The sequence below is a fragment of the Heloderma suspectum genome, chromosome 6 (genome assembly GCF_057233095.1).
Source record: "Heloderma suspectum isolate Gila_16-S chromosome 6, 16-S_ref, whole genome shotgun sequence".
Taxonomy (NCBI): domain Eukaryota; kingdom Metazoa; phylum Chordata; class Lepidosauria; order Squamata; family Helodermatidae; genus Heloderma; species Heloderma suspectum.
The window spans coordinates 1,516,173-1,540,429 of record NC_139463.1 but is presented as its reverse complement, the minus strand read 5'-3'; the positions used below and the strand labels follow the sequence as shown (position 1 = coordinate 1,540,429).

General features: G+C 45.1%; 1 protein-coding gene across 5 annotated transcripts in view; it reads right to left on the bottom strand.

Moving 5' to 3' along the window:
- Positions 1-24,257, bottom strand: part of SIK3 (SIK family kinase 3) — a 146,702-nt gene that overhangs the window by 69,146 nt on the left and 53,299 nt on the right. The window lies entirely within an intron of this gene.

Here is a 24,257-nt window from a genome sequence, read left to right as displayed (position 1 = left end):
CCAATTTTCTTGTCTTCCTTCAGCAAAAGGCACAAGCTGCCTAGAGAGAACACAGTCAAACTGGAGCAGAGAAAATCCTCTCTTTTACTGGCTCCCTTCCTGACACATACACTGCCATCGTCCTCCACTCAGGTGGCACAGACTGTGATGGCAACGATACCAGTTGGTCACAGAAACTAGCAGTAGAGGTCACCATTCAGTCCAGGGGCACAGCAGAGGTTTATCAAGTACTATAGTTCAGATCCACCTGTTATGCTTGCTTCGCAAATGGATCGCAGGTGGTCCTTCCTTCCAGGCAGCACAAGCATCCTTCCCTGAAGTGTCTGCTTATTCAAGTCGAGTCATTTAATTCAGGGAAAAGACAGCAGAGCCCAGATCTGCCAGTGATTGGCAGGACAAACCCACTGCCATAACCAGGTGCATGACACATGGCCAAGCTATCTACATTCAGCTGGTTTAGACATCCCACACACACTCCAATTGAGTGCAAAAGAGCTCCATTCGCTTACTGGGAAGCAGTCTGAGTGGGGAGGCTAAGAATCCATTTTGCCCACTCCCCCTACCCCTTTCCTAAGAACTCCACCATGAATGAAGGGGATCCTGGGACTGCAATCTAGGGTTCTGCATCATGTGGGAGGAAACTGGGGCTCCAAATTTGCCCATCTTCAAATTAATCGCTTCTTGGAGATGAGTTTCTCCATCCAAGCCATCAAGGTCTGGAGGCAAATTCCCATGGAAAGTGCTCTACAAGCCATCCTCACATTAAGCCCCATTTCTGTATACAACTATTCCTCCAAGATCTAATATAGTTGAAAGGAAACAACACACACGGACCTGCCAGGGTGGGGTGCGAGTGGGGAGAGAGAATGCACTCTGACATAACTAACCATCAGTGTTCCCTCAGGAAAAGATTGATGCCATGCACACTGAAATGTCCCTTGAATCCAGATGGAGCATCAAGTAACTGCTGTTGGAAGTCCCCATCTCCCTGGTCCCCAAGTTATTCAGGTTTGAGTTTGAGATACAGGCTTTTAAGAACTCTTAGGGCTGGATATTTAACTGGTCAACTGACCGGTCAAAGTTTGGTCAAGTATTTTTTGAAGCATCAACTTTCTTAGAACGTGTATGATATTTTAATCCATCAACAGGTTTGATACTTCTGCTAATTACAAGAACAGATTAAAACAAGGCTCTCTAGAAATTATTATAATGGAAAAAACAGGTTAGTTAACTTTTGTTGTGAAAGAATGAAATTAACTTAAAAAGAATGTAATAACTATTATAACTTTTAAGAATGTAAGGTAAGTTTTCTAGAAATGTGAATGATTCACTGAACCATTCTTCTCTTTGGCTTTTATCTTGAAACAGCAGGGTCAACCTCCAGTTATATTTTTAAAAATAAAAATGCAGTTTAAAAAGTGACCCCTTGCTGTGGTGATCGCTTGTGCTCCTGCCTAGCAGATGGTCAGTAGAAGCTTTGCTGCAGACTTCAGGAGCAAGCAGCCCTCACACCTGCCCCTCCTAAAAATGCCACTACCACAATTCTTTTTTTAAAGGTAAGCTGCCAGTGGCCTTCTTTGCTTCATGACGTATTTAACAATATTTGACTGCAGTCAAATAATATGCAGTCATTTGATGATATCTGCCAATTAACCAACATTACAACCCTAAGCACCCTTCCTCCAATTTGCAATTTTCCACAGGAGGTCAGTTTTCTCAGGAATCCAATGGCACACTGGGGGATGGTGGCAGAGGAGCACAAGGAACTCCAGCATCTGTAGAGTGTGGTACCCCACAGCAACATAGCAGCAACATGGATCCCCCTGAAATTCCTTGGTCTGACTCTCCTGCCCCCACCCCAAACAATAAGTTCCATATTCTTACTATTACAACTGTTACACTTTGCACTGGTTCAGCCATTTGTGAGAACCTTATCAGGAACAGTACACATCACACCACATATGTGGAACAGCTTGAAGCAGTCTCTAGTGGTCTCCTGGTCCAGGAGTTGCCCTTTTGCCTCCAAGAGAGGAAGTACCAAACCAGACGACATAAGGTGATACATCTGAGAACCCCAAACCTGGCTCTCATCCAGGGTTCTGCACGTTTACTCTAATTCCTTAAGGCCATTTACATAGAACTTCATTCCGGAAACATTTGTCTTAGCCTTGAATGCCAGGAAATCAGTTTGTGTGTCAAAGAGCAAACCTTGGTTTATGTCTTCTGGTTTGGTACTTCCAAAGGTATGAGAGAAAGTAGACACATGCTGGGGCTCCCTCCTATTCTGCCAGAGGCTGGGAGGATATGACTTAAACTTGGCCTGCCAGAGTAGTACAATTTTTCGACATGGGGGTCCACCATGGCTGTCCCAAAACATGCCTACAACTGTGTATTATCGCACAGCCTGTACTATTTGTAAAGCCCACACACATTTTGACAGCTTCTGGGACCTAGCAAGGGGCTTGCATGAGCCAGTTCTTGCTCTGCCATGCAATCCCCCCTGCCACACACAGCTTTGCCTGGTTTCTTTCTGGATCAGGCAGCCCAGTTACTTTTCACCTTGCTTCCCTGTGATCTTGCCTTTGTGCAGGGATCCCAACAAGGCCACTGCCCACATCAGAACCTTGAAAGCCTAAGGTCCGGTTCAGATCCCACACCTGCTAAATCCCTGGAGGGACTTCCTAGTCACCTCTTTACAGAGTCTGCTTCCGTCTATGCCAAAACCACTTGTGTTTGCAATCATGACTGCACTGGATGCAACTGCTCTAGGAAAAGACTGTCAGAATATCTTTGCTACTCCAGTAAGGACAGCATAAAACTCAACCTGACACAAATGGATGAAACAAGCATTTTAATCAAGGAAACGCAAACATGGAAAGGTCTGGCAGAAAGCAGATGATCCAACCGGAGCTGTTCCATCCTCCAAGCTGCCTTTTCCCACACATGTACCAAAGCACACATCATGGCACGTGGGAGGGAAGATGAAAAACAGCTCACATGTGTACAGCCTTGAACCTCTGAGGGGGAGAGAGGAAGAAGGCGGGGGAGCAGCACAGACGTCATTGGGGTGCTGTGATCCTGCAGAAGGCCAGGTTGCCTGGAAACCAAAAAGGAAAAGGGAAAAGCCATTTCTTCAGGAGCAAAACTGTTTTTTACAAGAAGAGTTTAGATCAAAGAGCTAACAGGGATGCCTATTAGGGAAGCACAACTGGACTTGAAGAGGACAATACTAAAGTACGTACAACCTCCCTTGCTGGGGTGCAGTACGGGGTGAATGTACGTGTGCCGGGCAGAACACCAACAGAAGCATTTTTAAAAGCCTGGCAAAACAGGATTTTAAAAAGTACAATATGCTGTTTCTTACCAGCTGGCAGCTGAAGAAATTCTTAGGCTAGACTTCCTGCCCATGGCATCTTTTCTCTGTGGAGCAAAAGGATGCCCAAACGGAGGGTTGGAAGTATATGCCCAGCCGCTAGAAGCTAGCGTCAAATTTCAGTAGTTAGACCTGTACAAGGCTGAATAGCTTAAAGTTAATTTGACTTCAGTATAAAAATCTAAATGTTAAAGTCTTGCTGGGATTTTGTTTAAATAAACTTCAGCCATGGCTCCACCAGAGAGCTTGTTTCAGCCAAGTTACTTGATGTGGGGCTTGTTAGAGAGAGGGAGGGGAGAGAACCCAGGGGATCCCATGGAGCAAGTGGCAGGGCATATTTTGAAGAACCCCTTTGGTTATCAACACACTGAAAGCTGAAGAGGTCACTTTCCTTCAGCGTTAGACGCAGCAGTGCCTGCACGTGATTGTTATGAAAGAAAGAGAGCTGTTGTTTGTCCCTATAAACACTTTAGCCACTTGCAGCAAAAGCACTTCACAAAAACCAAAGGATTTTATTATACAACTGCCAACAAGTCTAGAGTAAAACCAGAATCTGGCTATGCCCAACTGTGTAAGGCTGCCAAACCTTTAGTGATAAAATATCACATTAAAAGTGATGTGCTCTCATAAAATGGAGGCCAGGCAGTCATGAAGTGGCTCCTGCTACTTCACCCAGACCAGAAGCCAGCAGGAGCAGCATTTGTGTCAAACGCGGCAGCTGTTGTAGCCAAGACATTCTGCCTGCCAGCCACGGGACCCGCTCACGAGATAACCTGTCCCTTAATTAACATGTTTCTTAGACTGCCAGGCTTTGTGCTGCTACCAGTGGCACTGGAGCCCAGCGCGGCTGCTATGCACTGGCACAATAGGAGAGAGAAGCTGGGACGTCAGGCAGAGTTGCTTAGCAGCTCTGGAGGGCCACCTGTTGTCACAGCAGCAGCAGCAGCAGCTCTTGGCTTGAGAACACTGCATGCCAGAAATTGCCAACAACCCCCAGGAGAGGGTTCCAACAATGCTGAACCTGGGGCCACAAATTTGCCCAAGGCAGCTGAACAGAGCGACTGGGAGTAAGGGAATAAGTCACTGTCAATTATATCTAGCGCAAGGAATACACGACCTAACAGACTTGGAGTTCACAGAAGATGACTTGGTGATTAAAAAGAAGTCTTGTATTGCTGTTTCTCATCTAGATTCTGCACCAAAACAGCACAAGTGGTTAACATGAACAGAAGTTTTATACTAAATAAATCAGCCAATTTTGTTTAGGTTGCATACATTCCAATTCACTTCTGCTAACCACAAGGAAGGATAAAGAGTGGCCAACAGCACCGAAAGCCCTGCCCCTTGCAACACACACTCCTAAGGATCCTCCAGGCACTGCTGACATGTACTTAAACTCATCTTGGAAGTCATCAGGGCCAAAAACGTGCCTTTGTCAAATCATGAAAGACAAGGTTCTCCAGATAACAAATTCTACACCCAATACCAAACTTCACACCTGCCCAACGTGAACAGGTATGTGTGGCATTCTCACAGATCTGCACAAAGAACCTGGCTGCAGAATAAGAGCAGCCATGATGGATCAGACCAAAGGCCTCTCTAGTCCAGCATTCTGTTCCCACAATGACCAAAACCAGGTGCTTAGGGGAACCCCACAAGCAGGACTTGAGTGCAACAGCACCCTTCTGCCCATGTTCCCCAGCAACTGGTATTGAGAGTCATACTACCTCCAATACTTGAAGTAATATATAGCCATCATGACTAGCAGCCACTGATAGCCTTATCTTCCATGAATATGTTTAATCCCATTTTAAAGCCATCCATAGCAAATTCCATACTTTAACTATGTGCTGTATAAAGGAGTACTTCCTTTCGTCTGCCTTCAATCTCCCTCCGTTAAGCTTCATTGGATGACACCAGGTTCTAGTCTTAGGGGAAGGAGAAAACGTCTCCCTATACACTTTCTCTACACCATGCATACTTCATACCTTTATCATGTCCTGCCTTACTCATTTGTCTAAGCCAAAAAGCTCCAAACATTGTAACTTTTCCTCACAGAGGAATTGCTCCAGCCCCTTGATCATTTTGATTGCCCCTCTCTGTGCCTTGTCCAGCAATACAATATCCTTTTTTGAGATGCAGTGACTAGAAGCGTACATAATGTTCCAAATGTGGTTGTACTATAGGTTTGTACAATGCCATTATGATCTTGGCAGTTTTATTTTCAGTCCCTTTCCTATGATCCCCAATATCGAATTCTCATTTTTCGCTGCAGCCAGGCAAGGAGTTAACATTTTCACTGAGCTATCAACCACAACCCCAAGATCCACTTTCTGGTACATAAGTGCCAACACATCAGCACATACAGGGAAGCTAGTGTGGGTTCTTCCCCCCCGCCCCATTGTGCATCATTTTACACTTCCTTACATAAAATTACATCGGCCATTTTAATGCCCATTCCTTCAATCTAAGAGATCCTTTTGAACTCTTTTGTTTTAACCACCCTAAATAATTTAGGATTTGCAAGAACTGTCCATTTATTCCTATTCTCCGCTTCCTGTTCTCTAACCGGTGAGGACCTCTCTTATCCCATGACTACTCTTATCCCAGTGGGTGGGGTAGCAACATGCAGGGGAATCCCCTGGTTATTTCTGATCAAAGACTGGAGATGAGAAAGGGATTCCTCTCTCTACCTCCTCCCCAATCCTCTGGTAGCCTCCAGGCTATGAGTGGGGCCCAGGCAGAGAACCCAAGCCTCCATGGGTCAGATGGGCATGCACTGGCTGAATTAGGGCTGTGGGCTAGAAGTTCCTGGTCTAGAACTTCATCTTGTGTCACTACTATTTGGCTGTTCCTCAGACTCCCTTCCAGAAAATGTCAGGCACAGGTATCTGCCCTACACCTTCTGCAGTGAAGTGAGATGAAAGAGAATTCATTCTCTTGCAATTTCCTTATCCTCCTTAATATTCATTTTACTCCACTGTCATTTAATGGCCCAACCGCCTCCCTAGTCAGTTTTCTGCTTCTGATGTGACTTTTGGGGGGTTGGTCTTAATGTTATGCGCCTCAAAATCTTATTTTAAATAACTTATTTTCTACTTATATTTCTTCAGTGCAATTTTTGTGTTCCTTTTTGTTCTCTGTGTTTGGGCAAGACTTCCATTTTCTGAAGGAAGCCTTTTGTCTCTCTAATAGCTTCCTTGACATTGTTCATTGCAATGATGATACTGATGGCCTCTTGGATTGAAGTGTCCTTTTCCTGAACTGCAGCATATATTCTAGGTGAGCTTCTATTGTTATGGTTTTGATTAACCCCCCGCCTCCAAGTGTAGAGATCTGATCCTCCTGACTTCCCATTTCAACATCCTTTTATCAATCCCCTCATTTTTAAAGAAGTTTCCTCTTTGAAGTCAAATGCAACTGGAGGTGCTTCCACATGGAGAGCTCCCAGCACTACCAATCAAAAGTTATTGTACAGATATTCCATCTTTTCCTCCTTAGAGGATTTTTGCTGAAAAGAAAAAAGATGGAAGCAGTGGAAAAATATGGGAGGGTTACAAATGGAAGACAACATCATCTGGACCCCTCCTGCCTCCCCCATAAAATTTTGTGAATGAAGCAGGGTGATAGCATGATAGAAGAATCATCTGGATGCACTCTGCATTGAATTTCCTTGGCAAATTTCCACTTACATATAAAGTCATGTGAAAAAGAAAGTACATCCTCTGAGTTCTATGGTTTTACGTATCAGGACATAATAAAAATCATCTGGTCCTTGTTGTTCGGTTGTTAAGTCGTGTCCGACTCTTCGTGACCCCATGGACCATAGAACCCCAGGCCTTCCTGTCCTCCGCTCTCTCCTGAAGTGTGCTCAAGTTCATATTCATTGCATTGGTGATGCTATCTAGCCATCACATCCTCTGCCGTCCCCTTCTCCTTTTGCCTTCAATTCTTCCCAGCATCAGGGTCTTTTCCAGTGATTTTTCTCTTCGCATTAGGTGGCCAAAATATTTGAGCTTCAGCTTCAGTATCTGTCCTTCCAATGAGCACTCAGGGTTGATCTTAAAATTAGGTAAATACAACCACAGATGAATAACAACACATGAAGCACATGGTCTTCGATGTCTATATACTAATGCCCAGAGTATGGGAAATAAACAGAACGAACTTGAACTCTTAATACAAGAGGGAAATTATGACTTGATAGGTATAACTGAGACTTGGTGGGATGACTCTCATGACTGGAATACAGCAATTGAAGGATATAACTTGTTCAAAAAGAACAGGAGGAACAGAAAGGGAGGCGGGGTTGCACTGTATGTGAAAAATACATATATCTGCACAGAAATACAGCAGGAGGAGTTTGGTAGCCCCATCGAGAGCATCTGGATCAAAATAAATGGAGCAAAGAATAAAAGGAACTTGATGGTCGGAGTCTACTACCGGCCACCCAATCAAGGAGAAGACTAGGATGAAACTTTTGAAAAGCAAATAGCCAATGTTTTAAGGAAGCATGATGTAGTAGTAATGGGGGACTTCAATTTCCCCGATATTTCTTGGGAGAAAAATTCTGCAAACCCCTTCATGGATAATTGCCTTGTTGTGGCGAAGGGGCTTGCGTAACTCAGTGAAGCCATAAGCTGTGCTGTGCAGGGCCACCCAAGATGGACAGGTCATGGCGGAGAGTTCTGACAAAATGTGGTCCACTGGAGAAGGAAATGGCAACCCACTCCAGTATTCTTGCCAAGAAAACCCCATGGAACGTATCACAAGGCTAAAAGAGATGACGCCGGAAGATGAGCCCCTCAGGTCGGAAGGGGTCCAATATACTACTGGGGAAAATCAGAAGGAATTTCAAAGTAGCGCCAGAAAGAGTGAAGCGGCTGGGCCAAAGCCGAAAGGACACTCAGCTGTGGAGCTGTCTGGTGGTAAAAAGAAAATCTGATGCTGTAAAGAATGATATTGTTAAGGAACCTGGAATGTAAGATCAATGAATCAAGGTAAGCTGGAGGTGGTCAAACAGGAGATGGCAAGATTGAACATCGATATCTTGGGAATCAGCAAACTAAAATGGACAAGCATGGGTGAATTTAACTCAAGTGACCATTATATCTACTACTTTGGGCAAGAATCCCTGAGAAGAAATGGAGTAGCACTCATAGTCAACAAAAGGGTGGGAAAAGCAGTACTGGGGTACAATCTCAAAAACGACAGAATGATCTCAGTACGAATCCAAGGCAAACCATTCAACATCACAGTAATTCAAGTCTATGCCCCAACCTCAGATACGCAGACGATACCACCCTAATGGCAGAAAGCGAAGAGGATCTCAAGAGCCTCTTGTTGAGGGTGAAAGTGGAGAGTGCAAAAGCTGGTTTGAAACTCAACATTAACAAAACTAAGATCATGGCATCTGGTCCCATCACTTCCTGGCACATAGAAGGGGAAGAAATGGAAGCAGTGACAGATTTTACTTTCTTGGGCTCCAAGATCACTGCAGATGGTGACTGTAGCCATGAAATTAAAAGACGCTTGCTCCTTGGGAGGAAAGCTATGGCAAACCTAGACAACATAGTGAGAAACACAGACATCACCTTGCTGACAAAGGTCCATATAATCAAAGCTATGGTTTTCCCAGTAGTAACGTATGGCTGAGAGCTGGACTATAAGGAAGGCTGAGCGCCGAAGAATTGATGCTTTCAAACTGCGGTGCTGGAGAAGACTCTTATGAGTCCCCTGGACTGCAAGGAGGTCAAATCAGTCCATCCTAAAGGAAATCAACCCTGAGTGCTCATTGGAAGGACAGATACTGAAGCTGAAATATTTTGGCCATAAAATGCGAAGAGAAAGGTCACTGGAAAAGACCCTGATGCTGGGAAGGATTGAAGGCAAAAGGAGAAGGGGACGGCAGAGGATGAGATGGCTAGATAGCAATGAATATGAACTTGAGCACACTCCGGGAGAGAGCGGAGGACAGGAAGGCCTGGCGTGCTATGGTCCATGGGGTCACGGAGAGTCGGACACGACTTAACGACTGAACAACAACAACAAACTTCTACAAAACATGGCCCCTTCAGGAAATTCCTGACTTGGGTGGCGGATAACTTCCTCCTACAGAAAATAGAGGAAGGAACTAGAGGATCAGCTATCCTTGACTTGATCCTAACCAACAGAGATGACTGAGTGGATAAAGTAGCAGTTACAGGAACTCTGGGGGAAAGCAACCATGTTGTACTTCAGATCTTGGTTCTAAGGGAAGCAAAAGCTGAGTGTAGCCAAACGCGTAACCTGGATTTTAGGAAAGCTGATTTTAATAAACTCAGAATAATGATCAGGAAGGTCCCATGGCAAGCAACACTAATGAGAAAAGGAGTCCAAAATGGGTAGGAGCTTTTAAAAAAGGAAATTCTCGAGGCACAATTACAATCCATTCCAACAAGAAGAAAAGGTGGAAGACAACAGAAGAAGCCAATGTGGCTTCACAAAAAGCTTAAAAATGACCTGAAAACAAAAAAGGACATATACAGGAAGTGGAAAGAAGGCCAAGTAATAAAGGAAGAGTACAGGCAGGTAGCGTAGAATTTCAGGGATGGCGTCAGGAAGACTAAAGCTGAGAACGAGCTGAGGTTAGAGAGGGATACTAAAAACAACAAAAAGGCTTTCTTCAGCTACATGCACAGTAAAAGGCAGAGGAAAGAAATGGTGGTTCAGCTATTAAATAAGGATGGCAAAACGATAACCGATGACAAAGAAAAGGCAGAGGTGCTCAATTCCTACTTTGGCTTAGTCTTCTCCAAAAGAGGGTCTATTACCCCCCTGGCAAAGGCGAAGTACAGGCTGAAGGGGCAGGGTTGCAGCTTGAGATCAATAGGCATATGGTCAAGGAACACCGAATTAGAATCATAGAATAGTAGGGTTGGAAGGGGCCTACAAGGCCATCGAGTCCAACCCCCTGCTCAGGGCAGGAATCCAAGTCAGAGCTTCCCTGACAGACGGCTGTCCAGCCTCGTCTTGAATGCCTCCAGTGTGGGAGAGCCCACCACCTTCCTAGGTAATTGGTTCCATTGTCGTATTGCTCTAACAGTCAGGACGTTTTTCCTGATGTTCAGCTGGAATCTGGCTTCCTGTCACTTGAGCCCATTATTCTGTGTCCTGCACTCTGGGATGATCAAGAAGAGATCCCGGCCTTCTTCTCTGTGACAACCTTTCAAGTACTTGAAGAGTGCTATCATATCTCCCCTCAGTCTTTACTTCTCAAGGCTAAACATGCCCAGTTCTTTCAGTCTCTCTTCACAGGGCTTTGTTTCCAGTCCCCTGATCATCTTTGTTGCCCTCCTCTGAACCCTCTCCAGCTTGTCTGCATCCATCTTAAAGTGTGGTGCCCAGAAGTGGACACAGTACTCCAGATGAGGCCTAACCAGTGCTGAGTAGAGGGGAACTAGTACTTCCCGGGATTTGGAAGCTATGCTTCTATTAATGCAGCCCAAAAGAGCATTGGCCTTTTTTGCGGCCACATCACATAGTTGGCTCATATTCAGCTTGTGATCGACAACAATTCCAAGATCCCTCTCGCTTGTAGTGTTGTTGAGCCACGTATCCCCCATCTTGTAACTGTGCATTTGGTTTCTTTTTCCTAGGTGCAGAACTTGGCATTTATTCCTATTAAATGCCATTCTGCTGTTTTCTGCCCAGCGCTCCAGTCTATCCAGATCACTTTGAATTTTGTTTCTGTCTTCCAAAGTATTAGCTATCCCACCCAATTTTGTCTCATCTGCAAATTTGATCAGGATTCCCTGCACCTCCTCCTCCAAGTCATTAATAAAAATGTTGAAGAGCACTGGGCCCAGGACGGAGCCCTTCGGTACCCCACTCGTTACCTCTCCCCTTACTTTGAATGAGTTCAAATCTCCAGGGCCAGATGAACTGCACCCTAGAGTAATAAAGGAACTGGCAGAAGAACTCTCAGAACCGCTCTCTATTCTCTTTGGGAAATCATGGAGGATGGGGGAAGTGCCAGATGACTGGAGGAGGGCTAATGTTGTCCCTATCTTCAAAAAGAGTAAAAAGGAGGAACCTGGAAACTACAGACCAGTCAGTCTGACATCAATCCCTGGGAAAATTCTGGAGCAGATTCTAAAGCAATCCATCTGGAAGCACCTTGGAAACAATGCAGTGATTGCTCGAAACCAACATGGATTTGTCAAGAACAAGTCCTGCCAGACGAATCTGATCTCATTTTTTGATCAAGTCACCTCCCTTGTGGACTGTGGGAATGATGTAGACATAATATACCTCGACTTCAGCAAAGCTTTCGACAAAGTGCCCCATGATATCCTGATGAGCAAACTAGCTCAAAGTGGGCTAGATGAAACGATCCAGTGGATCCATAGTTGGCTACAGAATCGGACTCCAAGAGTGCTTATCAATGGGATCTTCTCCAACTGGGGAGAGGTAACGAGCGGGGTACCGCAGGGTTCAGTCCTGGGCCCAGTGCTCTTCCACATTTGTATTAATGGCTTGGAGGAGGAGGTGCAGGGAATCCTGATCAAATTTGCAGATGACACCAAATTCAGCAGGATAGCTAATACCCTGGAAGACAGAAACAAAATTCAAAGTGATCTGGATAGACTGGAGCACTGGGCAGAAAACAACAAAATGAAACTTAGTAGGGATCAATGCTAAGTTCTGCACCTAGGAAAAAGAAACCAAATGCACAGTTACAAGATGGGGGACATGTGGCTCAACAACACTGGAAGTGAGAAGGATCTTGGAATTGTTGTCGATCACAAGCTGAATATGAGCCAACAATGGGATGTGGCTGCAAAAAAGGCCAATGCTCTTTTGGGCTGCATTAATAGACGCACAGCTTCCAAATCCCGGGAAGTACTAATTCCCCACAGAATAATGGGCTCAAGTGACAGGAAGCCAGATTCCGGCTGAACATCAGGAAAAACCTCCTGACTGTTAGAGCAATATGACAATGGAACCAATTACCTAGGGAGGCGGTGGGCTCTCCCACACTGGAGGCGTTCAAGACAAGGCTGGACAGCCATCTGTCAGGGATGCTCTGACTTGGATTCCTGCATTGAGCAGGGGGTTGGACTTGATGGCCTTGTAGGCCCCTTCCAACCCTACTATTCTATGATTCTATGACATATTACACAGTGTCATTATTTATTTTACAGAAATAAAGCCAAATTGGAGAAGCCATGTGTGAAAAACTAAGTACACCCTTACTGCTCCCATAGGTATGAAGAGGCCAAGTAGTAGCCAGGTGCTGCTAATCAAATGCCCCTGATTAATTTATCATCAGCAAGTGTGACCACCTTTATAACAGCTGAAATCTCAGGAGTCTGCTGGTCTCGAGCGTTCAGGTGTGTGTTAACAAAATGCCAAAGAGTAAAGACATCAGCAATGATCTTAGAAAAGCAATTGTTGCTGCCCATCAATCTGGGAAGGGTTATAAGGCCATTTCCAAACAATTTAAAGTCCATCATTCTACAGTGGGGAAGATTATTCACAAGTGGAAAACATTCAAGACAGGTGCCAATCTTCCCAGGAGTGGGAATCTTCCCAGCAAATTCACCCCAAGGGCAGACTGTGCAATGCTCAGGGAAATTCCAAAACATCCACGAGCTACCTCTCAGACTCTACAGTCCTCAGCATGTTAAATGTTAAAGTTCATGACAGTACAATTAGAAAAAGACTGAACATGTATGGTTTGTTTGGAAGGGCTGCCAGGAGAAAGCCTCTTCTCTCTAAAAAGAACATGGCAGCATGGCTTAGGTTTGCAAAGTTGCATCTGAACAAATCACAAGACTTCTGGAACAATGTCCTTTGGACAGACGAGACCAAAGTGGAGATGTCTGGCCATAATGCACAGCACCACGTTTGGCGAAAACCAAACACAGCATATCAGCACAAGCGTCTCATACCAACTGTCGAGCACGGTGGTGGAGGGGTGATGATTTGGGCTTGTTTTGCAGCCACAGGACCTGGGCACCTTGCAGTCATTGAGTTAACCATGACCTCCTCTGTATACCGAAGTATTATAGAGTCAAATGTGAGGCCATCTGTCCGACAGCTAAAGCTTGGCCGAAATTGGGTCATGCAACAGGACAATGATCCCAAGCACACCAGCAAATCTACAACAGAATGGCTGAAAAAGAAAAGAATCAAGGGGTTGCAATGGCCCAGTCAAAGTCCAGTCCTCAACCCGATTGAAATGCTGTGGCGGGACCTTAAGACAGCTGTGCATAAACAAATGCTTGCAAACCTCAATGAACTGAAGCAATGTTGTAAAGAAAAGTGGGCCAAAATTCCTCCACAACAATGTGAGAGACTGATAAAGTCATACAGAAAACAATTACTTCAAGTTATTGCTGCTAAAGGTGGTTCTACAAGCTATTGAATCATAAGGTGTACTTAGTTTTTCACACATGGCTTCTCCATTTTGGCTTTATTTCTGTAAAATAAATAATGACACGGTGTAATATGTCATGTGTTGTTGTTCATCTGAAGTTGTATTTACCTAATTTTAAGACCTGCTAAGGACCAGATGATTTTTATTATGTCCTGATACGTAAAACCATAGAACTCAAAGAGGGTGTACTTTCTTTTTCACATGACTGTAAATCAAATTTGATAGCACTGTAGTCACCATTTCCTACAGGTTCAACACATCTCACACTAGGTTCTGGGTGCCACTTAGGATTAAATCCAGGGTCGCCTTCCCTCTGGTCAATTCCACGACCAAGTTTTTTAGGGCACTCAGAGTATGCAGGCATTTATTGCTTTGCTGTGCCAGAGCACACTATCCAGTTTAGTCAAGGTTACTACAACCCTTTGTCTAGCTGATGCCTCCTTGATTTCAACCTCCATCTCAAGGTCACCCTGAACATTTTGATCCGGAGGGTGGGCAACAGCGATGTAGTCGCTTTCCTTCCCCTCCTTCCTCCCAATCCCTTTTGTTGTGTCTTTTAGATTGTAAGCCTGAGGGCAGGGATTGTCTTAATATTAGCCTTTGTAAGCCACTCTGGGAGCCTTTTTCGGCAGAAAATTGGTGTAAAAATGCTAGGGGGGGGGGAAATAAATAAATAATAGCATGTCCCTAGCACTAAATTACTTTTGAGGCTTGGCATTGTCTCCACAGCAGTTCTGTGGGGTCTGCCCCTTTTGAGGTTTCTAGTTTGCTCGACACAGTGTCAAAGAGTATGACACCGCCTCTAGTACATCCTTCCCTGATTCTTCCATTATGTCCACTATATCTATGTTCTCCGTTAAAAGCAAGCACTCCAAGTCCCCCATTTTGTCACAGAAACTTCTAGCATGAGCATAGAAATACCTATAAATAGTGTCCCTCTCCAAACATCTCTGCCTTTTGCCCTTTGGACTCTTTGACAGGCTATCATTTTCTACTGTATGCTCATGGCCTATTTCTACCTTGTTCCCATTTAGGTGCCCAAACCCTCATCCCCTAGGGATGATTCCTCCTGAAACGGACACTCCCCAGCTCCTAAACAAACAGCCTTAGCTCTGGGCATCTCCTCTTCCTGCCCAAAGCCATGCATTTTAACAGAGGTCCGTGCCATCCAGGCAAGCACGCTGGGAGACAGCCCAGGTAGTTCTCTAGAGCCTCAGGCCCTGGAGTTTGCCTGGCACCTCCCAAAGCACATTACAGGTTAAACTGCACCGCCTCAAAGAAGAGATGATGCGTGGGACAGCTTGGCTCATACACCAACTAGCAGCAGCTTCCAGAGGAATGTCATTTCGTCCAACAGCTCCTTTTACTCAACTCTAGCCAGAGAAGCTGGGTGAACTGCAAACAGCACCTTCTTGCTGAGCTGTTATGCTGAACCCTCCCCGTGTTCAAAGAGGAGGCCAGGGTGCACCGCATATGCAAAGTTTAACCTGCTGTAACGAACCACAGCAGCCAAGTTCAGAGCGAGAACACTGCCCCCCACCCCCATGAGTTTATGCAATACTAGACAAAAGATCTAAAGTGACACACAAGGGGCCTCTCTGTCAAACTGCTGTCTCTGCTGAGACTGTGGGGAGGCACTTCGTGATGCAGCAATGGAAATGCACACAGATGGGCCTAGACAAGTTCCTTCACTCATATGTATAAAAGCATAACACCTTTAAAACATGGAGGCCATGAGCAGGGCACCAGCAGCCAAACCACCCGGGAAAGGCTCCTTCCCAGAAAGGAGATGGACTGCCAAAAGATGGACTCCTACCAGGACTGAAGGGTGGAGGCCATGAATTTATCACTCAGGATCCACAGGTGCAAAGCAAAGCACAAAACAATTACCACAACCAAAGGTGTGACGGGGTGCAGGGTGGGGAGATCTTTTAGAATGGTTTGCCTTTGGAAGCTGATGGATCTAAACTCATTTTCTGAGACCTCTGGAGAAACATTGAAAGCTGCCTTATACCGAGTCAAACCTTTGATGCATCTAGCTCAGTATTATGTACAACACTGACTGGAAGCGGCTCTCCAGGGCTTCAGACAGCCGTCTTGCTCAACCCTACCTGGAGAAGCCAGGGGCTGAATCTGGGAACTTTTGCATACAAAGCAGGTGCTCTACCACTGAGCTACGGCCCCTCTCCTTCCTTGCTGAGGTGACTAGCGATGATAACCTGGCTGCTCTCTAGAACTGGTAGACAGCCCAGACTGTTGACATGATTGTTCCAAGATGCTGTCTTCTGCTTGAAAGAGCTTGTTCTGCTCCTGTACAGTGTCTATCCTGTTTTTCTCCAAATATAACAGACCCCAAGTAGAATGGGCACAATCTACTATGGAATTTCCATGATGAAAATCCTGTGCTAACACTATCAAACACAACACTGGAAGGAGTGGATGAAACAAGAGCAATGGCTTTGCCTATAAAATACTTGTACAATGAACTAGCAGAAAGAAACACCAGCAAAGGATTGGAGGATGAGAGCCACTGTGGGAAAATCTAGAAGATTTCAGATTAATTTCTGACAAGCATCATCTATGTTGCTTGCAGCAATCACCCAGTAGTTTCTATGGGAACCACAGAGAAGCAAGAGCTAGCTACAAAACCATCAGGACTCTTGCAAATTTTGGTGGCTTTAACTGGAAGCACACCTGGTGTGTCACTTCTATAATGTCCAAAATAATTTCAGTTCTAAGACTGCAAACCAGCAGCCCAAAGCATCAGACACAGGTTTCAAATTGGCCCTCTTTACACAGGACTGTCACACATCGTCAGGAACGTACCTGACCTGGGGGCAACCCCTTCACCTCATGGAGACTGCTTTACATTCCTTGCTCTGGGGGACATTTGAGAACTAATCTATATTCAAAAAACAAGGCACTCCAATGGAACAAAGAAAGCCCTCCGCTGCTTTCAGATGAGAGCCGCCTAACCCACTTCATCTCTTCTCAAGCTCTCACCCAGAGACACCCACCACCACTCTTCTGTTCACATGTTTCAAAGACCTAAAAAGCTGTCATGATTGCAGCAATGTGTAGCTCAGTTTTGCCATTCTGGGTCACTGTTTGCACTGTGCTGAATCCCCATTTCAGCCCACGGAGCTGAACAGCAGTCCACTTTGGGCCAAGCAGTGGGGCACTGAGGCTATTTCCAAGGCAACCATACAGGCTATCCTTGACTTGATCCTAACCAACAGAGATGACTTCGTGGATAAAGTAGCAGTTACAGGAACTCTGGGGGAAAGCAACCATGTTGTACTTCAGATCTTGGTTCTAAGGGAAGCAAAAGCTGAGTGTAGTCAAACACGTACCTTGGATTTTAGAAAAGCTGATTTTAATAAACTCAGAATAATGATCAGTAAGGTCCCATGGCAAGCGTCTCTAATGAGAAAAGGAGTCATAGATGGGTGGGAATTTTAAAAGGAATTTTCCTTTTAAAAAAGGAAATTCTCAAGGCACAATCACAAACGATTCCAACAAGAAGAAAAGGTGGAAGACAACAGAAGAAGCCAATGTGGCTTCACAAAAAGCTTAGAGATGACCTGAAAACAAAAAAGGACACATATAGGAAGTGGAAGGAAGGCCAAGCTACAAAGGAAGAGTACAGGCAGGTAGCACAGAATTGCAGGGATGGCGTCAGGAAGGCTAAAGCTGAGAATGAGCTGAGGTTAGCAAGGGATGCTAAAAACGACTAAAAGGCTTTCTTCAGCTACGTGCATAGTAAAAGGCAGAGGAAAGAAATGGTGGTTCAGCTATTGAATAAGGATGGCAAAATGATAACAGAGGACAAAGAAAAGGCAGAGGTGCTCAATTCCTACTTTGGCTTAGTCTTCTCCCAAAAGAGGGTCTATGACCCCCCTGGCAAAGGCGAAGTACAGGCTGAAGGGGCAGGATTGCAGCTTGAGATCGATAGGCATATGGTCAAGGAACACCGAATTACTTTGCCTGACTTCAAATCTCCAGGGCCAGATGAATTGCACCCTAGAGTAATAAAGGAACTGGCAGAAGAACTCTCAGAACCACTGTCTATTCTCTTTGAGAAATCATGGAGGACGGGGGAAGTGCCAGATGACTGAAGGAGGGCTAATGTTGTCTCTATCTTCAAAAAGGGCAAAAAGGAGGAACCTGGGAACTACAGACCAGTCAGTCTGACATCAATCCCTGGGAAAATTCTGGAGCAGATGATAAAGCAATCCATCTGGAAGCACCTTGAAAACAATGCCATGATTACTAGAAGCCAACATGGATTTGTCAAGAACAAATCCTGCCAGACAAATCTGATCTCATTTTTGGATCAAGTCACCTTCCTTGTGGTCTGTGGGAATGCTGTGGCCATAATATACCTCAACTTCAGCAAAGCTTTCGACAAAGTGCCCCATGATATCCTGATGAGCAAACGAGCTCAAAGTGGGCTAGATGAAACAACGGTCCGGTGGATCCACAGTTGGCTCCAGAATCGGACTCCAAGAGTGCTTATCAATGGGATCTTCTCAAACTGGGGAGAGGTAACAAACAGGGTGCCGCAGGGCTCAGTCCTGGGCCCAGTGCTCTTCAACATTTGTATTAATGACTTGGAGGAGGAGGTGCAGGGAATCCTGATCAAATTTGCAGATGACACCAAATTCAGCAGGATAGCTAATACCCTGGAAGACAGAAACAAAATTCAAAGTGATCTGGATAGACTGGAACGCTGGGCAGGAAACAATAGAATGAAACTTAGTAGGGATCAATGCCAAGTTCTGCACCTAGGAAAAAGAAACCAAATGCACAGTTACAAGATGGGGGATACGTGGCTCAACAGCACTACAAGCGAGAAGGATCTTGGAATTGTTGTCGATCACAAGCTGAATATGAGCCAACAATATAATGTGGCTGCAAAAAAGGCCAATGCTCTTTTGGGCTGCATTCATAGAAGCATAGCTTCCAAATCCCGGGAAGTACTAGTTCCCCTCTACTCAGCACTGGTTAGGCCTCATCTGGAGTACTGTGTCCAGTTCTGGGCAGCACATTTTAAGAAGGATGCAGACAAACTGGAGAGGGTTCAGAGGAGGGCAACAAAGATGATCAGGGGACTGGAAACAAAGCCCTATGAAGAGAGACTGAAAGAACTGGGCACGTTTAGCCTTGAGAAGACTGAGGGGAGATAGGATAGCGCTCTTCAAGGACTTGAATGGTTGTCCCAGGGAGGAAGGCCAGGATCTCTTCCCGATCATCCCAGAGTGCAGGACACGGAATAATGGGCTTGAGTTACAGGAAGCCAGATTCCGGCTGAACATCAGGAGAAACGTCCTGACTGTTACAGCAATACGACAATGGAACCGATTCCCTAGGGAGGTAGTGGGCTCTCCCACACTGGAGGCATTCAAGACAAGGCTGGACAGCCATCTGTCAGGGATGCACTGGCTTGGATTCCTGGACTGAACAGGGGGTTGGACTTGATGGCCTTGTAGGCCCCTTCCAACCCTACTATTCTATGATTCTAGGTCATGTTGGCAGCTGTCCACTTTTAATAGACACTTCTATGTCAAACAAGTCTGAGGAATAGCCCTTTGCTTCTTCCAGTATGACCAGAAAATTCTTGAAATGCTATCCTTCTGGCTCATTCCTAGGTTAGCACTGAGCACCCATGGAATGTCATCCTATATGTACTAGTGTGACATTTGCTACTTAATCACAAGGGTGCCTAGACTTGCATTGTAGCCACTTAGTTTTCTAAATGATCCCACTCAGAAAGCTGACACCTGTTCTGTTTGAGACACTAACCACTCTTAGGTCACACTTTCCAAAGGGATTGTTTTTCCTGGATTTCCAAGGGGCGAAATTACAGCAGGCAAGACACACAGAGGAAGCTGCTTGGCAAATAAAAGCAAGACAAACTGGTGGTGAAGAAGTGTTTTGGGGGACAATGATGGACAGTCTCACAAAGTGGAGAGCAAGAAACACAGCAAGTTCTCTCATTCCACATTAGTAGAGGCATTGCTCAAGCAGTAAAACGGAAGGCAACATTCCAATAAAGGGCTTAATCAAAGCCATTTGTGCTAATTGAGAATAACGATAAGAAAATATAATCAGATGGCACTTTACAACCCTCTGGATCATCCAGCCATACTACAGTTTTTGTCAAATCAACAAAAAGGCTCACTTTTTAGTATACGCATTTTTTAATTCCCATAGTGCCAGCGGAGAGTCCTAGAGCAATACATGATAAGAGAACAGATGGATTGATCTACTCAATGAAAGATAAGGCCAATTCCTGTTACACACAGCTGCTTACAAGCACATTTTAAACCAGTCACAGTAGCAGTCTACTTGTGTGAACAGCCACTCAATGAAATTCCCTCCTCCTCCGTTATACACCTCACTACTTGTGACCTTGTGTATGAGCTGTTAAGTACACATCTTAACAGTCAATGCAGAGACAGTTTATTAACCTGCATCTGGGAGACACACACAATCCCTGTGCTGGCACACTACGCAGCATAATGCTGACTAATGTGAAGGCAAGGCTTGGAACCTACTGGGTACACAAAATTCCAAGGTTAAGATAGTTAGTGAGGAAAGAGCTCTTCCTAACTAGTGTATTTATATGAAATATTTATATGCCTCCCTTTATTACAGAATTCATTAAAACAGCGGGTAGGTTTTTAACAGCTACAGAAACACCATCAAGGTTGGTGCCTGTCGCACTGTAGAGGAAAGAGAATTCCAAAGGCGAGTACTACAACACAAAACTTGTCTCCCTGGTTGCCATCAGGCAAAGGAACAACCAGGAGTCCCTGATCTATAGATGTCAATAAATGGACAGGTTGATATAGGAGGAGGAGTTCCCTCAGGTAACCTATTCCCAAGTTGTTTAGGACCTTATATGTTAACATCTTCACCTTGAACCTGGCCCAGTAACTTATTGGCAGCCTGTGCAGTTCTCTGAGCAACGGCACAACATGCTCAAGGTAAACTGCCCCCTCAGCAACCTAGCCCCTGAATTCTACACTAGCTCCAATTTCCAGACCAATCTCAAGGGAAGTCCCACATAAGAGTGTGCATAGTCCAATCTTGAGATTACCAGTGCATGGATTGCTGTGGCCAGACAATCCCTATCCAGGAATGGCTACAGCTGGTGTACTAACAGAAACTGCTAAAAAGGCACTCCTAGCCACAGAGTCCACCTGTTCCTCCAAAGACAAAGATGGTTCGAGCAGTATCCCCAGACTACGAACCTGAACCTTCATGGGAATGCAATACCATCCAGATTAGGAAACCTGCCTAATTCCTGGACATGGAAACCTACCCACAGAGTCTCCATCTTGTCAGGATGTGTTGTTGTTGTTCAGTCGTTAAGTCGTGTCCGACTCTTCATGACCCCATGGACCATAGCGCACCAGGCCTTCCTGTCCTCCGCTCTATCCCGGAGTGTGCTCAAGTTCATATTCATCGCATCAGTGATGCTATCTAGCCATCTCATCCTCTGCCGTCCCCTTCTCCTGTTGCCATCAATCTTTCCCAGCATCAGGGTCTTTTCCAGAGAGTTTTCTCTTCGCATTAGGTGGCCAAAATATTTGAGCTTCAGCTTCAGTATCTGTCCTTCCAATGAGCACTCAGGGTTGATTTCCTTTAAGATGGACTGATTTGACCTCCTTGCAGTCCAGGGGACTCGTAAGAGTCTTCTCCATCACCACAGTTTGAAAGCATCAATTCTTCGGCGCTCAGCCTTCCTTAGAGTCCAGCTCTCACAGCCATACGTTGCTACTGGGAAAACCATAGCTTTGATTAGACGGACCTTTGTCGGCAAGGTGATGTCTCTGCTTCTTACTATGCTGTCTAGGTTTGCCATAGCTTTCCTCCCAAGGAGCAAGCGGCTTTTAATTTCAAAGCTACAGTCACCGTCTGTGGTGATCTTAGAGCCCAAGAAAGTAAAATCTGTCACTGCTTCCATTTCTTCCCCTTCTATATGCCAGGAAGTGATGGGGCCAGATGCCATGATCTTCGTTTTTTTAATGTTGAGTTTCAAACCAGCTTTTGCACTCTCCTCTTTCACCCTCAACAAGAGGCTCTTGAGATCCTCTTCACTTTCTGCCATTAGGGTGGTATCGTCTGCGTATCTGAGGTTGTTGATAATTCTCCCGGAAATCTTAATTCCAACCTGTGATTCATCCAACCCAACGTTTCTCATGGTGTACTCTGCATATAAATTAAATAAGCAGGGTGACAATATGCAGCCTTTCGTACTGCTTTCCCAATTTTGAACCAATCGGTTGTTCCATGTCCGGTTCTTACTGCTGCTTCTTGACCCTCGTACAGGTTTCTCAGGAGACAGGTAAGGTGGTCTGGTACTCCCATCTCTTTAAGGATTTGCCACAGTTTGTTGTGATCCACACAGTCAAAGGCTTTTGCGTAGTCAATGAAGCAGAAATAGACGTTTTTCTGGAATTCTCTTGCTTTCTCCATGATCCAGCCAATGTTGGCAATTTGATCTCTAGTTCCTCTGCCTCTTCGAAACCCAGCTTGTACTTCTGGTAGTTCTTGGTTCACATACTGCTGAAGCCTAGCTTGTAGGATTTTGAGCATAACTTTGCTGGCATGTGAAATGAGCGCAATTGTACGGTAGTTTGAACACTCTTTGGCGTTGCCCTTCTTTGGAATTGGAGTGTAAACTGACCTTTTCCAGTCTTGTGGCCACTGTTGAGTGTTCCAAATTTGTTGGCATATTGAGTGCAGCACTTTAACAGCATCATCTTTTAGGATCTTAAATAGCTCAGCTGGAATACTGTCATCTCCACTAGCTTTGTTGGTAGTAATGCTTCCTAAGGCCTATTTGACTCGGCTTATTGGCCCTCATCCAGTCCAGCACTGCTTCCAGGCACTGATCCAGGACTTGCACAGCCCCAGCTGAAACAGATGTCACAGAGAAACAGGACTGAGTGTCTTCAGCATACTGATGACATTGTACTCCAAATCTCCCAATGTCCGCTCCCAATGGCTGCATATAGATGTTGAACAGCTTTGGGACCAAGGTGGTACCCTGTGGCACCCCACAGTACAAATGCCAGGTGGCTGATATAGTAACCCAATGCAATTCTCCAACGCCGGCCCTGCAGGTAGGAGTGGAACCACTGCAAACAGTGCCTTCCACCCCGCTGCCTGCAGAGCTGGTCCAGGAAGATACCATGGTCAATGGTATCAAAAAGTGCTGGGAGATAAAGGAAAATCGACTGGGTTGCACTCCCTGTTTCTCTCCCCCAAAAGATCATCCATCATGGGAATCAAGGCTGATTCTGTCCCCAAAAAAGGTCTACCAGTTGTGACTAAATATAGGTTTCCATTTTAAATAAAATGACAATCCATCATTATTGACAAAGGAAGGGAAATCATTATCAGCATGTATTTTCTATAGCTAACAGATCTGGTTTGGATTATGAATATCTGCACAAAACAGATAATCAAATGCAGTGATCAGGATGGGCAGCAATGACAAGAGGCCACTACCTCCCTCGGGTTTTAGAGAATGAGGCATTCAAATGATTGCGAGAGTCTGGGGGAAGAAGGAGCAAGAGATTTTCAAGCTTCTTTGCATGGAAGGATTGTCAGTCTGAGACCTCATGAGAAATGGTCTTGCTTTAAGTCCAGAATGACCACAGCCACTTCCAAAGCGAAGGAGCCACATGCAGCTAAAGAGGGGGAAGGGGCCTCCCAAGGCACCTCGCAACCTCAGTAAGCTAAGTGTGAACCAGCCAGGACTGGGGTGGGCAAGCTGGAGCTGTAACAGCAGTGCTGGCTCCAAAATGGAGAGACCAAAATTATAGGAACAGGACATTGTTGAAAATATCTTTTGAATATCTTTTGAAGTCAGTCTTTACATGTGGGTGTGCAAAGATGGTAGTACCGTTTCATACTAGTGGACTAGATCATTTCAAACCTCACACAAGCACATCCCACCAAAATGAAGGGAGGCTGTATAGTAGCTGGGTGGACTGAGGATCAGGTCAGAAAACTATATTCCACCTGCATTTGTGGGCAGGTGACAGCTAGCAAGATAAAAATGACTGAACTCACATTCAAGAGGACACAACCAGTCATGTGTGTCTTACAATAGCTGAGGGGGCTTCCAGACAAGGGTTTTATCATTCCATCTCCATACCTCATTCATGGAATTTTACGGGGGTCAGGGGAGACAATGCAATCTTCCATTTGTAAACCCCACTCCACCCCGTGTTTTCTAAAAACATCTTCCATCTTTTTTCTTTCCACAAAAAAATCTGTTAAGAAGAAAAAGATGCAAGAGCTGCAAAATATCTTTTGATGGCCAACACTAGGAACTCTCCATCTGGAAGCACCCTAAATCAACTCTCTCAGTCACAGATTACTTGATTTCACTTGTTTCCTGCTCTTTCTCCAAGGACCCCACCACAGGATATGTGAGGT